We start from the raw sequence: 18,663 nt of genomic DNA, 5'->3' as shown, positions 1-18,663 counted from the left end.
GGGAGAAGGGAGACAGTTGACTGGGTGCTGCTACCTAGAGTAGTGGCCCATCACCTGGCCTGGGGATGGGGGAAGGAGAGCTGACTCTGACAACACAGCCCTGGGTTCCAGTGTCACTTGTCGGATGTTGCACCTTAGTTGCTTCCTTCCCAGTGATCTTGATCTACCTCCATGGCCTCCAGTACAGTCTCCATTCGAATAGCTCCCAAGCCTCTTTTGCTAGCCCAGACCTCTCCTGAACGCTAGGCCCATCTGTCAACAACTTGAAGGACAGACAGGTGGCCTAGGTTAAGCAACTCCCAAAATGGTCTCACCGGTTTTCTCCCCACTCACCTATCCATCCAGCCACTCACCTACCCAACCAAGTGCTGATCTACCCACCTGATGGAGGCTAAGCGTAGAAAAGTCAGAAAGGAGGTACCACAAGAGGAGGAACCTGGTTCAAGCAATGCTGGGAGCTGGAGGTGGGAGTGGAGTGATTAACATTGTCGTTAACCCAGCTATGGAAAACAAAAATCCTTAGGCCCCAACTTCTAGAGCAAATTTCAGACTGCTACAGGGAGTATCACCAAAGGAAATAGAATATGGAGGCTGAGGACCATTAGAAAATCTCTGGTCCCTTTTTCAGTTTTTCAAAACTAACAAAAGGTAACAATTCCACAAAAGAATGAGTTTCTCCCAGAGAGAGGACTTCATGAGTGCAGTCTGGGCACTGGCCCAGGGCAGCAACCCTCTGCCCGCCTGTGTCCATGGAGGTGTTTCTCTTCGACAATCTTTTCCTTTCATAGAGCAGGAGCAGCGGCCTCCTACTGCCCACCTGCGCCTATGCAGAAGCCTCCGTGCCTGCTGTGGCCTGTACCTGCTTGGTCTTCACTGACCTCCCTCAGCGGAGGCCCAGGCTGCTCTCCTCAAGGCCACCCACCTCCAACCATGCAGGCCTCTCTCTCAGCAAACCTGTCGCTTTCTGGGAAGCCTTTCTGCCTCTTTGTGTGTATGCAAGTGCCCTTTTTTCTTCTCTTCCTTTCATAATAAACTTGCCCTTTGAGATATTACTAACACCTCTGCCTTGTGGAGAAACTCACCTGGGAACACAGCTGGTTCCACTGAGAGGGGAGCTCTGGTGAAATCTTCCCCAGAGTGAACCCAAGGATCCCACTCTCTGAATCCTATACCTCCAAAATCAACTTCACAGCCATTCACCCAACCACCATTCATTCATTACTCCGTCTAGCCGTCTAGATATCTAGATGGTTAGTTATCTGTTCGGTTCATTTCCCTCGAAAGGGTCAAACAAGCTTTTCTCAATGAGACCAGAGTAGGTCTCTTGTCAACTTGCTGCAGGAACCAGAGATTGGATGGGGCCCTGTGAACCTGGGGAGCTTTGTTACCATTCCTTTAAAAGTGCATTTGAGTTGAAGCAGTGAAAGCCTGAAGTCTCAGAGAAGCTCCATCCTCACCTAAGTCCTTTGCTCTCCCTAATTAAAGAAGAGCTCATCAGGCCTACACTCTGCTCTTTCCCTAATTGGAGAAGCAATCACTACTGCACCTTTTATGATGCAGAAGAATGCTTTGGGGGTTGTCCTCCAGTTGTAGGGTCACCAGTGAGAATTTAGAGGAAAGATAATGCCGGGGGTTGTCCTCCAGTTGTAGGGTCACCAGTGAGAATTTAGAGGAAAGATAATGCCAATCCCTCCTGTCTCTCATGTAAAGGCAGTCTCTTTCTCTCTCTCAAGACCCCAGAGCCCCAAACACATGATAAATAACCCTGGTCTTCTCCACTAGTCTCTGACCACATAAATTCTCCCTCTGTATATTTTTAAATTGATTTTTCCTTTGCTAACTTATCTGATGTTGTTTTGATGGCTTGTTCCATCCAAGACTAACTTACTGGTCTACAGGATGATTTCCTTTGAGCCCTGGCACATATAGCCGTTTACCCATCATCTCTCCATTCAACGGCTCATCTATCCAGTCATCATCCATCCACACATCATGTACCCATTCATCCACCCTTTACTAAGTGCTAACACTTGTCAACACTGGGGGTATAGTGACAAATAAGAAAGCACTGCTTTGCCCTCCCTACTCTTAGAGGGCTATGAGGACTGGCAGATGGGCGGGCAGTTACAATAAGTGCGATGAGCATGATGGTAAGGGGAGGATAAAGGAGCATGGGGTGGGGCACCCACAGCCAGCGGGCACTTGAGGAGGAGATAGGACCCCGGGCTGCAGCTCTTTTGCTCCCATCCTTGTCTCCAACTCACAGGGCATGGCACCCAGCACCATTTCCCCCTCCCCATGCGGGACCAGAGGCCAGACTTTTTTCTCACACCTGGTCCTGTGGACTGCATGGGGAGATGGCAGTTTTGGGAGGAGAGGACTCAGGCCCGGCTGTTGGGATGGATGAGGGCTCAGTTCACCGATCCTGAGATTCAATGCCAGGAATTTGCTGCAACTGAGGGGCACAGGGTAGCCTGAGTCCCTTGGAGGTGCTCCAAGGTGCAAAGGTAGCTGCCATATCGCAGCTCCTCTGAGGGGAAGCTCCTGCCTGAGAGCGAAGCCAGCATGGGGAGCAGAACAGAGAGCAGAACAGAGAGATGTAGAAAGACAGTTTTAAGCCATCTTTGAACCTCTGGATCCAGGTGTGCCTGACATCAGCAATGTCAGCCTTTCCTCTCTTTAAGCTATTTTGGCTTCGTTTTCTTTCACTTGCAGTCAAAGAGCCCTCATTAACAGCAAAGAGTCTCATTAACAGTAGGAAAGCATTTCACATCCTTTGTCTTATTTGATTTTCACAACAGCCCTAGGATGCTGTTTACAGTTGATGAAATGGAAGCTCAGAGAGTGGAGCCAGTGGGACACAGTGGGACACGGGGCTGCCAGACACCAAAGTCCCTGCTTTAGTCAAGATACCTTGGGGGTTAAATAGGAAGGATATGGGATTTAAATTTGAGAGAAGATGGTGAAGGGAAATGGAAATTGAAGTAAAGCTTATCTTTTGGTCTGTGAAAGGGTGATGGGGAAGAAAAAGTATGGATGGAAATGGGGATGAAGGAGGAGGCAGGGAGACTTGTGAGGGAGTAAATTAGCATTAGACTGAAGAAGTGTAGAAAAAGGTAACATTAGAATTCTCTATGTTTCAGTTAAAGGTGTTGTCCTCTGAGCAACTAGCGTGCTGGAGGGAACCTTTCTCCCCACCTCCAGCCCACATTCCATTGCATGAACATATTTTAAGGGCTGAATAAAAAGTCACCTCCTCCATGAAGCTCTCAGGATCTCCACCTCCCTTGATGTTTCTGACCCCATTTTTGTCTCCTTTATAATATTGGTCACTCCCAGTCTCCATGCATTTAAGTGCATGATTCATCTCCCTTCTAGGGAATCCAGCTTTACTCATCCTTGATTAGACCCAAGCCTACACTCAGAAGGGACTCAATGCATTAAAAAAAAATGAGTATTTGAGATAAATTAATGTCCAGATAAGAAGTACATTTAAGATATAAATTGATGTGACAGAGAGGGGAAAATTGAGATGAGACAGAGAGAGACATGCAGAGAAAGATGAGTCATGGAGGGTGAAAGGTAAAGGAGGTGGAGACCTGAGGAGAGATGGGGAGTCCTGGGGGTGGATATCTGGGAGTGACTGCCAGGTTTGTCAGTTGAACTTGCCCCTGATACTCTTTGGGGAAACCATCTCAAGAGGACTCAGCTGATGGCTCAGAAGCCAGGGAGTTGGAGGAAGAAACCCTCTGGGATGGGGGTGGGCCCCAAATGCTTGTTCTGTAAGGAAAACTCCAGAAGGCCAGGGACCTTGGGGAGGGTCCAGCACCTAATTTGGTGTTAGATGCGTGGGGGGTAGGAAGTCCACGGAATTACAACTGAGATGAAAAATGTACAAAATGAAGAATGGTGTAAAAAAATAGACATGTAAAATTAAAGAAAAAAGAATGGAAGGATGAACAGGATGGTAGTGCATGGTGTGTGTGTGTGTCTTGCGCAGTGAGGGTGGGGGCATTGCTTGGAGGACTAGACATTGACAAAGCACTTTACCAAGCAAGACTCCCAAAATAAAGGCATCTGGGCTCTGAGATGAGAGCCCTTGAGAAGAGAAAGGCCCTTCTGGGGCTAATTGTGTAGCTGTCAGCCTGAGTGCTGGCAGCTGCTGGGAGATGGAAGTCCTGGGTGGGGGAGGGCATAGCTTCCGGGCCCCACCACACCTGCTCTCCAGCAGAGAGGAAACCCTCTGGGGCCGCTCTGGGAGGAGGAGGCCTGGCCACGGGCAGGCCTGGGAACTGCACCAGTTCTGGAAAGGTGGGGAGGAGGGCGCAAGCATGCACCAGCTAAACCAGGGGTTGCTTTCTGCCAGGCACTGTGCTGACTCACTGCCCCTCCCCAGCAGACTCCAAGGAAGAGCTGTAGAAATGGCTGGAGAGTCTGTTACCCAGGGTGGTAAGATGCCACCTCCAGGGCCACTTGGTGAGTGGTGGCAACCAGCCCTGACACTGGTTGGCTTGCTCCCTCCCTCCACACAATGGGCATCCAACCTAGTTTTGGGGTTGTGGGGCACCAGGCCTCTAATGGCTGCCCACCCCAGCCAGGACCTCTGGAGAGATGTGCAGAGAAGAGAGGGAGATGGAAGGAAGAACATAGATGAGAAAGGGAGGGGAGAATTTTTCCTTAAGCTGAATAAGGACTGAGCTAGCCGTGCAGGTAGCCTTTTCGTTCTAAGCCTTTATGTTCTGCTCCTTCCCATATGCTTTCCCATGAAGGTCTGAGGTTATGGAGGAGGTGGGCCCAGGGCCTGAACCTCCGACCCCCATCGCCTTGGTCTCTTACTTTCAGCTCCATCTGGGAGACCTCGTGCCAGTCATTTTGCTCTTTCAGCCTGGTCACCTCACCTGTGAGATGCTGCTAACAATGTTGACCTTTCAACATTGTCGAGACAAGGAGGTGGTGACGTTTTGAAAAAGTGGAGGAAGTAGATGAAACTCAGCACTTATGTATCAGCCGGAGGTTACAGAGAGCCATTCGCCAACCCCAGCCACCCCACGTGACTGCCTAAGATAACTTTCTCAAATGAAATGCAGGTCTTGTTTCTCCTTCTCCAGGGACTTGAAACAAGCACTTTGGAAGAGAGGATGTCCACATGGCCAGTAAGCCCACAAAAAAGTGCTCAGCTTCACTAGTCATGAGGGAAATGCAAATGATTGCTGTAACCACGGAAGCTTGGCAGAACAGAACTGCTATGAGAAAGACTGAAAATGCTAAATAAGGTAAGGCTATGGAGCTACAGGCACTTTCAAATGGTGCATTAAGAAGGTAAATTGAGGCTACCTTTTGTAAAAACAAACAAAAAAAACAACCTTTTGATAATATTAGCGAAACCTGCATTCCCTACGACTCACCAGCACTTTCCTTGAGAGCCCTAAGTTGAGCGTCACCCAAGTGTCTGTATGTCAACACTGGAATGTTGAATACACCCTGGTATTATCACACAGATGTGTTTTAGTAGTGAGAACCAATGCTGGGGGAATACAGCAATCCAATGCAACTTCATGAAAGAACCTCAGACAGAATGCAGGTGAAAGAAGTCAGACACTACAGAGGAAGCTCTGCCTGATTCATTCACAGAAAGGTCAAAGCCAAGTGACTCTGATGGAGTTACAAGTCAGGAGGGTGGTTTCTTTTGGTGGAGGCAAAGACTGGGAAGGGGAGCAGAGGGGGCTTTCTGTGATTCTGGAAGATTCTGTTTCTTGATGTGAGACTGATTATGTGGGTACATTCATTTAGTGAAAAACTGAGCTGTTGATGTCTGACATGAATACTTGCATGAGTGTAGGTTTTGTGTAAATACAATCACTCTCTGTCTTTAAAGACAGAGGAAGGGCGATTTTTCACTTCTCTGCCCATTGTAGTATCTCTGTCTTTCCACCTCTGAGTACCTCCTCCTCCTGCCCCATATGGGCCAGGTACTCTTCCTCCAAGTTCCTATTGTTCTCACACGTTCCTTGATCTCAGTAACTCCCCAAAGACCATCAGAGACCTGCCCCTCTCCCCAGATCAGTACCTATGGCTGATTCACCTTGTCCTCCCTACCCCCAAGGGCCAGTGAATGTTTACAGAACGCATTAAAGAAATGCTCATTCTTATTTAGGTTCTTCTTTAACCCTCAGTAGTGTTCCTCATTTAAGTGAGGTTAGACTTCCGTCATTGCATTGTGACAGTCTTTGAGAAGTAGCTCTTCTCTGGAATAAATATCTTCAGTCCTGAGCCTGTCGCTGATGTGATGGGTTTCTCTGTCTCCTCTCTGTGAAGCAAACAAGGACACCCATTCCCCTGCCCTGAACCTCTTACTTTTCCAACATCACTTCATTTCCCCACACAGTTCCTGGGGACAAAAGCACGACTTGTCAGCTAATAAGGGGACCTGGGCCAAGCACCTTTCCCTCAGAGGTCTTAGGACATCAGTTCTTCTCAACACAGATAGCCTGGGAGTGGCTCAGAAAATGAGTTACTTAGTGGGGGCAGAGGGGGTGTGTGGTGAATTTCAGTCCCCAGGGGAAGGTAACTGGGAAACAGCTGACTACCATAAGGGGTGCTGTTGGTGGCAGGCTAGATCTGGGCCTTCTAGTCCCAGAGGGAAAAGGAAGATAAATGACATCAGCTGTTAGACTGGGTTCCAGGCCCTTCATATGTGCAACCTCTTGGACTTCACACATTTGTTCTAGGAGGAAGGGGTTATCATTGTCCCATTTTATAGATGATGAAACTGAGGCTCAGAGGAAAGAAGGGCCTTGCTAGGAATTTGACTAATTAAGACAGCTGAACCGTGACTCGGTCTCTCTGGCCTGCCAGGTTGCCCTCTTGGCAGAACATGGCTGAGATCTCAAGATTGGTCCCAGGGTAAAACCTGCTGTTGCATCATACCTGGGCCACGACTGTGTGTGCCTCAAAACCCCAGGGGTACCCACTGTCTGCTAATCAGCCAAATTTCTGGCCAAGGCTGACAGCAAGGATCAAGATCCCTGAGGGCGTTGGCATTTGACCACAGGAGAGGGCTCAACTGAGCAGCGATAACCACTCTCTATCATCATCACGGACTGCCAATGAGATGTCAGGGGCCAGGGCCGGCTGCACTCTAAATGGTTTGCTCATTAGCACTTAGCCTCTATTTTCCACCAACTTGGTTTTCACTTCCTAGTGGCAAGTGATTGGAAAAATAAAGGAGAATGTTCATGATAATGAAATTCTTTCCTCACTCCTTTCCCACTTTTCTGGATGTCTTGAGTTAAACCTACAAACTAAGAGGTGTTTCTAGAACCATGAAGCGTCCCATTGCTACCCATGTGTGTTTGGTCCTGGCTGCCTTTGCAGCCTGTGCATTGCCAGCTGCCACCCAGGATCTGTGCTGTGGAGACTTGGACTCAGCGAACTCCAGGGAGCTCTGGTCCCTCAGTGGGAAGTCATGGGACTCATGCTAACCAATGGGCTGTAGGGGGAGCCAGGGACTGTCTCTTCTAAGCTGAGGTATATAAGTGTAGGTTGGGTTCTCTTCTGTCTTCTCTCCCTGCCTGTATAATGGTGGAGCTAGCCTGGATCCCTGAGTCACCACTTGGAAGGAAGCTGCCCAGAGAGCTGCCAGGCCCAGAGCAGTTTCATATCAGGGAGGAAAAAAAAAAAACCCAAAACTTTTGCTGTATAAAGCCACAGAGATTTCAAGATTAATTTGTTGCCATTGTATAACCTAGTCATCTTGATAATGCAGTCCTTCCAGCCAGCCCCCTTTCATCAATGCCACAGTTCTTTTTATGTGTTAGGCAGGATAATAGACAGAGACATAATAGATGCAGTGGATGCCCTCTAGGAGGCACAAGGAGCAGGAGATGGAAACAAATGAGTTTTTAATAATGCAGAGTGTCTGTGCTATAGTAGGAGGACATACAGGAATACTGAAGGAGTCCAAAGAAAAGATGGAAGCAGATGGAGGGACAAGTTGCATGCAGAAGGCTTCCTAGAGGAGGTGACTCCTCACTTGACTTGTAGTCAATGAAAAGAAGTGTAGTGGCCACAGATTGGTGGTATGTATAGTCAGCACAGTATGTCAAGATTTTCCTGGAAGTTAACAATATTTAAAAATGGATTTGGAGCTTCATTGAAAAAATATCAGAACGGGTCCAGACATCTCTCATCTTGACCTGTTTCCTTGCAGGGTATTTCAACCTGTTTTCCTGTTCTCCACCCCGCCTCCGGTGAAGTCCTTCACTCCCAGGCCTCTGGTCTAACACTTTTGGTGGCCCATATAGGAAACCCCTATTTCTTCTGTCAGTTTCTTTTTTCTTTTAAAGATTTATTTATTTATGCATATGGACCTAGGTTATAGGCCAGAGGTGCAGGGGCAGTAAGAGGATTCATGAGAGACAGAGTGAGGAGCAGAACAGGCCGACTGATGAAGTAGACTGCTGAGGGGGAGCAGCGGGCGGGTCAGGAGAGGTCTGCCTCGCCATGTGGATCACCTCGGGGGCACAGGATCGAACTCATGCTGAAGTGGCTGCAGCTCGCTTGCAGTGTTAAGCTTTAACCCATTGCACCACCAGGGAGGACCCTCTTCTCTTACTTTCTTTTTCTCTAAAGGACTGTGAGGAAACCCTGGAACAACGGAAGGTTTCTGGTTGAGATACACCCCAACATTACGGATAGGTTCCAGGTGTCCTCAATGACTGCCAAGGCACGACAGGAAGGAGCACAGCTTTTCTTCCTTCAGAACTCTTGACAGGCTATCTGGCTCATGGATATCAACTAATGTGGTGTGGAGTGGGCACTCCCAAGTGCCCTAGTAGGTTCCGTGAACTGGGCAGCCTGCCGTAGCCAGGATGTGTGAAGCAGGATAGGGGAAGCTGCGGCCAGCGATTAAGTCTACTTGCCTCAGATGGTGAGCCAGGCTCCTGAAACTCTGTTCCACATTTGGTGAGTCATCGGACCCAACACTCCACATCCAATGGAGAAGGTTGTCGTGGCCACTTGGATGCCTGGTTCCCGGGGGAAACCGCACCCCGGGACTGTAGAGCATCTGCCTCTCAGTAACTAGTCCCTGGAAGGAGTGGCCCTAGATGGCAGGGCCACCCACTGGCCTCCGTTGCTGCCACCATCACGGGACATCTATCTCAGCCGCGGGACTCGCGCTGGGCTGCATTCTCAAACCTGGAGCAAATTGGACCTTCAGACTCTGAAGAAAAGTACCTAGTGTTTCTTGGCAGTATTGCCTGGCTCCAGTACACTAACGGACCAAGAAATGTGGCCTGTAAACAGCACCCACAACTATTACACCAGTAGCTAGCTAGACCTCTTGGGCCATGGCCTAGGTAAAAAGGTGGAATGCAGGGGGCTAAAGTGGGGGGCTCACTGCAGCTCATGGCCCAGGAGCTGTTTTTGTTCTCAGCAAGCAGCTGCCTGGACCTTTGTTCCAGGGCTGAGATTATGTCTTTGCTGCCTCCAGCTGTGGGGAGCAGTGGGCTCTCCATTTGTCTACCTTGAGATACCGTTGTTGATGTTGTTGTTTCTTAAGTCTGTTCCATGGGTAGAAAATCCTATTTCCTCAGTCTTCCTAGTCCTGAAAAGTCTAGACTGTTAAGGTAAAAATTGCTAAATTACTTTGGAAGCGATAAAGTGTTATAGGCTGGTTGAAAAACCTCCTAAATTGGTTATGGGGCCTGTAAGATTTTAAAGATTTTTAAATGTAAGTTTCTTATTAAACATTCAGTAAAATGATGAGGAAATGCAGCTTTTTGAGGGCTAAATTCCAAACCTCAGGTTTCTGATGCAAGTCAAAGAGATGCAAAATAAAAGATCCTAATCTATCTTCTCTGTTGTCCTCTCCCAGGTCTAAATTAAATTTTTTTGGTCTTTCTCAAAAATGGGGTTGGTTTCAGGGAGGCCAAGTAAGAAACAGGATTTCAGCAATGATCTGACTTCTATCTACTTGACTTTAAAACGGTCCTAGCCTCAGATTTTATAGGTTTTGTTAATGGTTAAAATGAGATTTTCACTCCACCATGCAAGGATCTTAACTTCTATCTTATGTTAAAATTGATATAAAAACATATTGGAGGAAAACTTAGCTTAATGGATATATCACATTTAAAGGCTTAGCCTATGTTATTTGAGAAAGTAGTCTCTTTGTTTTATTATTATTATTTTAAGATATCTTTATTTATGCATACAAGAACTGAGGTATAGGCCAGAGGTGGGGGTGTGTGTGAGGATTCTCCAGAGACAGAGTGAGGAGCAGAACAGGCAGATGGAGCAGCAGGTGAGACAGGAGAGGACTGCCACGCCATGTGGGTCATCTCCCTGGCCCAGGGAGGAGCTCAAAGTGCTGTGGCTACGGACAGCTTCATAGCCCTGCGGTTTACTCCTTGCACCACCAGGGAGGCCCCGTCTCTGTTTTAAAATGGGTATGATTCTGGTGAAATTGCCCACCCATTCAGAATCTTTTTTAAAATTTAGCAAAGACAACGTGGCCTTAGGGAGCTAATGCAAATCTCCTGCCCCCATTTTTGCTCCTATATTAAAAGATAATCAGGTTGTGGAGCACACTGCGACCATGTCCTATAGGGCAACAATTGGCTGAAGCTGGCAGGGGCTGTCCCTTTGAACAGACGCGTCTATTCCCAGTCACCACAGTTTCTGTTGCGCACTCACTCCCTGCCAGCCTGTGTTTGGACAGTTGCATTTGCAGTCCCTGAGTGAGTCAGTTCTCATTAGACTACCTCAGCCCATAGTAGCACTTCTGCTGTGTGGCCACGGACCAGGCTTGTGCAGCTGCCTACCTCTCCCAACCCATCAGCGGATCGAGGAGCCGCTCACAGGAAGCCTGAAGGGCCCCCACCCTGTCTGTAACTGACTGCTGGTGCCAGCTCAAGACAGTGACCCTGGTCCAGCTAGAGTGCGGAAAGGATACATGGGGACGGTCCTCGAGACACAAGCCTGGCCCTCCCTTGGCTCCTCATAGACAGTCACCAGGTCTGGCCCAGAATCCACTCTGCCCCTTTTAGTAACAGACCCTTGATTTTTCTTAAATGGGTGGGAATCTAAGCAAGGCGCCCTGCTCTCTTGTACAAGAGAAGGCCGTGGGACTCAAGCAAGGCCAGGTGGTTTCCTTACTGGGCCCCCTGGGAATTATGAGCCAAGTGATGCAAGGGGGGAAACACAGTTGTCGCTGATGTGTCCCACAGGCAAACCTTGAAAAACTGTCCTCAGTATCAGCTCCCAGGCCCTGTTCTGTTCTGGTTCCCGTCCTCTCCTGAGCCTCCCCTCGGATTCTAGGTGCTCTCTGACAACCTCTCCATAATCCTGAGTACGGGTAGATTTGGCTTTTGTTGCTTGCTACCAACACTCTCTCATGCACAGCCCTTCTCAAGGCCTGGCGTCAACGGTCTGGGTTCACACTGGGTCCCCCTAACTCTGTGGCACAGACTGCAGAATCAGGCTTTGTCCCTTCCAAATCCACATCCTTCTTCCTCTGCTGTAGGCACTGGGCCACCCTCTTTTAGACCAGTATCACCACAGACCAGAGGCCTCTCGGGGCAACCCTGACCATCTGACTGCCACCAGCTGCTAGTCCTGACCCCTGGACTCTGGGGTCAGTCTGGGAACGCTGTATCACCTGCTGCGCCACCTGGCTCCTCAGAGTCACAAGGATGACCCTGGAACCTGTGGCTGTTTGTGGACTCAGCATGGCCATGCCTCTGCCAGCCTGGCTTCTCCCTCTGTCAAGGACCATCTTTACCTTTTATTCTGTGTGGATATATGCTTGCACCATTATTTACTCCCATTGAACAAAAGTCACAGACTCACTTTTGACACATATATTTGAAAAGGGAACACGAGCTCATTCTCATCAATGGGAAACCTGACTATGTTCTAGAAATGGAAGGTAATGGCAGAAATACATGCAGGTGTCTTCTGCTTCTTTAAAGTTTGTGTCATCTTGTGTTGCTTTGATGAAACTCCTCCGCTAGTATCTGTTTTCACCAAGTGAAAGAAAGTGGAAGAGATTTTTGCTTTGGGGACAAAGCAAAAAAGTGTTAGTTGTGATCAGTATTTATTTTGTATTAAGCTCTTCTAGAGGCCATGCATACCCTGAGTGGTAGCGAGAGAGGCACTGGCAAGCTCCTTTGAGGGTAACAGGGGTTACTTTGTATAGACTGTGTGTGTCACAGCATTCTTGCTTTTACTACATGTTAGTGTTATTTTCAGTTTTATGTGTTATTTGGTATGATTTGGTATCTTATTATTTGGATCTAGGGAGGCTTAAACATTTTCCATATATATTCATGGTAATTGCTTTTTTGCTCTACCCTATTTCAGCTTACCAAAGATTTCACAGGAACATCCTATTTTTAGATTTGTGGAAAGGCAACATTGTTATTCAATTTCAAAGCTCCAAAAGGTTGCCAGCTGAAGACCTGGCTTCTTTATTGAAAAAGATCAACAAGTGTTAGAGAAGCATTAAGGGATGCTAACCTCCAATTGAGACTCCTTGATGTAATCAACTGCGAAGAAAGTAACTCTCTCCCAGTGGCATTTAACATGCGCTTGAGTCACTCTTAAAGTGGCCTCGTGGACCAGGGAAGGTCGGCACCTACTCTGTAGAAAGGGACGCTTCAGCTCCGAGCTTCTGGCTAGCTGTCCCCTGAGCTTGGCCACACTGCTTCCTGGACGTGGCCACAGCAGCTGCCAGAGCTCGACCACTGCCACCCACCTGCGCTTGGCCATGGCTGCCTGCCCCGGGCCTCCCACTCCCTGTCTTTGGAGGCTGGCGAGACCAGAGCACCCACTTTGGCCAGTGGATGGACTTGGTTCCAGGTCCTCAGGGTGTTAAAATGGAGAGAAGGCTACAAGAACTAACCCTCGTGAGCCCTTCCTAAGTTGTGACAGTGTGATAGGTGTTTTACAGAGAGGATCTCACTTTTTCTCACGCTGTCATCATTTGTGTGCCTTCTTCATAGCTCGCTGCCATATCAGAGTTCTTCTTCATTCACTTAGGATTTTTCTTTGGATTGCTTTGCCTTTTAAAAAAGCGTATGATTTTATTTTCAGTGGAAACTATATTGTTTCTATAAATCATAGTTTAGTGTGTTGGTTTTTATTTGTTCTATAATGCTTCAATTGTGAGCTATTAAAGTCGCATTTGTTCATCTATACACCACCTAAAATCATCACATGCACCATCAATCACGCACCTTCCAGCCTCTGGGAAACACTATAGTATTTTAGTTAATGCTCATGTTTCCCAGGAAGGCTGGCTAACAGATAACAATATGGAGACTCCAAGGCATCCCTGCTAAGTGTCCCACAGGCAGAAAAGGTGCGGGGCTGAGGTTTGAGTCCAGATGGTCTAACTTCAAATGGCTAGGCTCTTTCAACAGTACCATTTTCCACATGCCTTTGAAAAAACAAACCTAATCTAGTATTCCATTCTCAGAATGTCCTCTGTTCTAAACAATCCCTTTTTTAAATGAATCTGCCTCTGGATGTCCCAAACCCACACCCTATATGATTACATGCCATATTCGTGTACCCAACTCTTGCTGAGAATGGCAGCACTGTTCCATAGACACAGAAAGGTGTTGGCTTCTCTGCCCCCATCAGTATACCCCTTCACCCCTTTCTCCCTCTCCCCTCCTTCTCAACCTCAGAAGCCTTACTCTGTGTATTTATATCTGCTAGTATTTTTGTCATGTTGTCTGCTATGTAAATATGCAGTATTTGTCATTCTAACTTGCTTTACTACACACAATTCCCTTGAGCTCCCTCCATTTTGCTGTAAAAGGTTCATCTTTCCTCATGGCTGAATAATATTTCATTGTATGGCTAGACACACAATAAGCCAGTCACCTGTCCATGGCACTGAAATATATTATGAAATCCAAAGACTCCTTTAAAAATCAAAGTGTGTGCCTATCCCATATAAAAAACAGATTTATGGGGTTGTTGTCTTCAGAACTTCTTGTGGAGGTCTTCCCTTGCCTAAACCTGACAATAATAGCCCTCAAAATCCCCTCTCAAAAGCCTGGGATGCCAAGGAACGTAATTTTATATGTACACCCTACCACCCTGTCGATTCCACTTCAATTTTCACGAATGCTACAGGGACAACTTCTGGTCTCTGCTATCCTTAGGGTGGACATTTCTCTCTCGCACCCTTGTTGTCTTGAAATAATGAAAATTTCCATCTTGCCATTTTTGAAATCTGTCACTGAACATCTAACTCTGATATGGTTATTCATTCATTGAACAATGACGTCTCCTCTGTACCCAGGGTTTTAGAGAGCACCAGGCAGGGCCTAGAGTTAGGCTGAAGGGAGACAGAGCACCTTTGATGGGCCCCCAAACCAGTGTGGGAGGCAGTCACACACAGACATGGGCAAATACAGTAAGGAGTGACACGCCTTGCTCAGTGAATCTCACTGTTTCCTTAGTTCCTGTCACCCCTCAGGTGCTTAGTTGCATCCTGTGAGGGGCAGTGCCTGCTATGGGCTAACCAAGGGAACCAGGAGTGCAGCTCTTCATCTTCTGGGGTCTTGTCTGATTTCCAGCTGTGGTTTTTGGGCCTCTATTCCTGTAACTGGTGGCAGAAGCCAAAAGACTATTATTACAAGGTGGTAACTCCTTGGAGGGGGTTGCTGGTGAGGAGCGATAGCCCCAGGGAAAATGCTAAAAAATATCATATTTTGCAGGTGGAGCAATGGATAAGAAATATGAGGGACTGAAGAAGGGGGCACCATGGCATTCAGTCTTCAGAATTCAGTATTTTTTGAACTTCAGCATTTGGGGTCGGTGGATTTCAGCCCCACCAGAAGACTGTTGTGGGCCTCTGAAGGTGGAGGCCTCCAGCAGCCAACCTTAGACAGAAAAAGTTTGGAGGTTTTGCAAGTAGCCGAGCCACTGAAACTCCCAGTTTTGGTGCTTTTACAGCCAGGAAAGGAAGGTAAAGACCAGGGACTGGAGCCAGGCACCTCCTTGAGCTGCATGAGTGCGGCTGATTTTTGGGTTGTTGAGCTGCTGCAGTTGCTGTCTTGAGTGTTGCTGGTCTCGTGCTACACTAGGGCATCGGCTGCTCCAGGAGTATTTCCTGTCATATTTTCTGCTGTCTCATGAGTTGGAATCTGGCCTAGTGTCTGGCTGCCACGTGCTCCAGGTTAGCAAAGGCAGGAAGGTGCCATCTGGACACGTGGCCTATTGTTCCAGAGAGGAGCTCTGAGTCTTCAGTGGTGGGAAGATGCCACCTTAGCTGCTTTTGTTTAGGGCTGAAAAGCACTGCACACTGCTTTGGGTCAGGTAAAGGCCATTTTTGGCCTCAATAAATTTGCTTACCTGTGGTTTGTTAAAAAAATCCTATTGTTCCCTGAGCCTGAGTAGTCTTGCAATTGTGTGAGTGGGTGAAGATCACAGAGAGTGACTGGTAAACTATTTGGACAATGCCCTTGACCAGTTTTAGTGCCCCTTGCTGCCCTGTATCATTCCCTTTAGCAATCAGTGCCCGAAGCAAGACTGGAGTTAGCATCGTGTGCCACTAAGATCACCCCCCAGCACCAACCTTCACTCCAGTAGTAAGAATGATTTACAATGGTGTCAGCATTTGAATTTTGGTGCTCTACCTGGCTCCTGCTTCAGTCTGCCTTCTCACCTCTTGGGGTGTCTATTTGAATTTCCTTAGCTAGAGACCCCGAAGTGGGTGCCCCTAGAGATTCAGAGGTCTGAAAATGTGGAAAGATCCTGGCAGTTTCAATAAATTTTAAAGTTTCCTAATGGATCTTCAACCCTGTGGTGTTCCTTGACCAAGCCAAGACTACTGCCTTTTCCTTTCCATCCTAGCCATGGGCTTAGTCCTCTTGGAGATGCCTCCATCTTTGGAAGGCCTGGAATGTCTCTAGACTACCACCCTTAGGATCTCCTCTGTGCTGTGAGACGATGTCTAAATTACATTTGAGTTCCAAGAAACTTCCCCCCTTTTAGACTCTATAATTGGGTCCATTAGCAGACTCTAAGCAATAAAGTCAATTCAACTCAACTTAACTCAATGCATACCGTGTACCTCTTTACCTTTTCTAAGTTCTGATTGGGGAAAAGTTAGAATCCAACAGTTAACAAGACACAATCTTCACTTTCAAGGAACTTTCTGTTTCAAACCTAGACACCAGAGTCAAAAGTTTCCTTGATCTAAGTCATCTCTTTGCACAAGGGACTGAGAAGGAACTTCTCTTTCTGGCAAGGAGACAGCTCAATCAGTGGACTAATCCCTGGAGTCTGCTCCTCAAGTCTCCTCAAACTACTCTTCTGGGGTTTCATGATTTTAAGACTTCAGAATGCAGAGTGATTTGGTTCCTCACCTTATAGGATGAGGCTCACATGATCCCTGATTCATTCATTGGTTAATTCACACACTAACCTGCAGGGAGCACATGATAAGTACCAGACACCACCCAAACTTTATCTAATTTAATTCTCACGGCAATCAGCATGGATGCAGAGTCAGTACATGGTGAGAGAGAATTTAATACAGCCTTAATGCCAAAGCCTGTGCCCTTTCCATCTCATTCCACTATCACTCAGCACAAAATAGGATCCATAACAAAGGATAGTGATGACGAAATGCTTCAACAAACACCTCCTGTATGGCAGCAAAGCGTAGATTAATAATTAATTAAAAGGTGGCAAAATCCCACCTGACCAGTTTATTAGAATTCTTTGAGAAGTGAACTATAGGGAGATAAAGGGTGACTTTCACAAAAAGCCTTTGTTAAGTTTTCATCCTAAAGCCTATTAATAAAATTGATTCATTATAGAATTGGGCAGAGGTGGGTGGTGAGTGGGAGGGAGTCTATTTTTACATGGATAGAGAACTGGCTTAGAGACAAGAAAGAAGGTGGAGATTGATGGGTGCTATTTCAAATGGAGAGTTTGGGTTCCCCAGGAATTGGTACCGAGTTTGGTCTTATTCAAGATTGAGTACACATGTAGTAAGTGCCCATCTTGTCCTACATTAAGCCAGGGTACACACAAGTAGTTAGACTCAGCTCCCCTCCTGAAGAAGACCAAGCATGGAAGTGTTCAGTGACATCTCCATGTTTCCAGAGATTAAAAAGTTGCTCTTCAGGTTGAAATATAAAGAGAGTGGAGATAAAACTGAAGGTGTCTAGGGAGAGGAAAGAATTCCAGAGAGTGATCAGAAGATTTGAGCTCTGGGACTGGTTCTGCCACTGACTTGCTGTGTGACACTAGGCCAATGCTTTCCCTCTCTGGTCTCAATTTTCTCTATTATACAATGAAATTATTGGACTAGATGATTTGTAAGAATATGTGCTTTGCATGGAGGGTAATGGCTTGAAAAGTGCCCTTCCGTTGTAGGGGATCTCTCTCAGTTGTCAATAGTGAGGATGAGGCAGAGAGCCATGAGGTCTGTGATGCCGGGGCTCAGAGCCCAGCCTGGAATCCCTCAGTGGCATTTGTTGGGAGTGACTCAGCATCATAAATAGCTCCCATCTGGGTAAGCAATGATATCTATAGCGATCAAGGGATCTCTATATCCACACACACTCTCTCTGTGCAAATATGTGGCTCACTGTATGCTAAATACGAGGTGGCCTGGAGACGTTCCTCCTCTTAAAAGATGATTTGGTATGAAACTCAAGACTGTTTATTTAAAGAAACAAGTTTACAACCATGCACGTTGGATTACTGGTAGTGGGTGTTGGGGAAGAATCCATGTGGCTGAAGGGATGCTGGGTGTGATCCCAGCTTTCACAACACCTGGAAGAGAAGCTGTCTTTCATTTTTCCAGCTACAGCTGGAGGGGGTGATGGACACCACACAGGAGAAACTTGAAATCTTGGGATGGGAGTGGGAGCAGAAGTGGGAAGGATGATGAATTCATCAACTGCAGTTCAGCAGGAAGAACATGAGACCCAGGAGTGACAGGAAAACCAGGTTCCAGCCCTGCTCTTCCCTGCCATTGAACTTGGGTAGTTAATGAATTCACCCATTCATTCATCAAACAAATATGGATCATCTACAATGTGCATAGGCCCTTTGGGGATACAAACAAGAAAAAGGTCGAATTCAGCCTAAACCGCCTACCAGCCTCTTGTCTTTAGGCAAATCCTTTCTCCTCTGAGCAGCTTTATTTTTAAACTGGGGATAATAGCACCCACCCAAGGTTTGGGGGGTGAGTAACATTGAATAAGACAGCACACAAGAAAGCACTTCCTGTTGTAAACAACTCTAAAAGTGCAAGCCAGCACCATTCTACCACATGGCCAGCCGGATTCATCTCTTCCCCACTCTCACGTGTTCTTGGCTATCTTTGACAGGAAATGTCACCACAACTCCCTTCACTGGGTCAGGGGCACATGAACACTGCCCCTGGACATGGTCCCGGCAGTAGCCTTACCTGTTTTCTGGGCAAACTGGGATGTAGGAGCCTCAGTCAATGGGCAGAGCAGTTGGCATGCCAGAGACGCACAGCTTCCTGGAGGAGGAGAGAAGGAGCTAAATGAGATGGAGAGAGCTTTTAGGGGCTCTGGCTTCCTGAGTGGGCACTGAACTTCTGATTCCTCCGAGGGGAGACTTTCACCTCTCTTGAGGCAACAGTAATCCCCCCCC

General features: G+C 47.3%; 1 protein-coding gene across 1 annotated transcript in view; it reads right to left on the bottom strand.

Moving 5' to 3' along the window:
* The window catches only part of CPLX2 (complexin 2), a 79,709-nt gene that overhangs the window by 50,888 nt on the left and 10,158 nt on the right, over positions 1-18,663 (bottom strand). Inside the window, exon 2 of the mRNA XM_012722413.1 lies at positions 18,452-18,529. The gene's annotated coding sequence lies outside the window, so the exon portion shown is untranslated. The remainder of the gene's footprint in view (positions 1-18,451; positions 18,530-18,663) is intronic.

This window comes from Condylura cristata, unplaced genomic scaffold (assembly GCF_000260355.1).
Source record: "Condylura cristata isolate star-nosed mole 26May11 unplaced genomic scaffold, ConCri1.0 scaffold00008, whole genome shotgun sequence".
Classification (NCBI taxonomy): Eukaryota; Metazoa; Chordata; class Mammalia; order Eulipotyphla; family Talpidae; genus Condylura; species Condylura cristata.
Note: the sequence above shows the minus strand (reverse complement) of the source record. Positions and strands in the feature narration are given on the sequence as shown.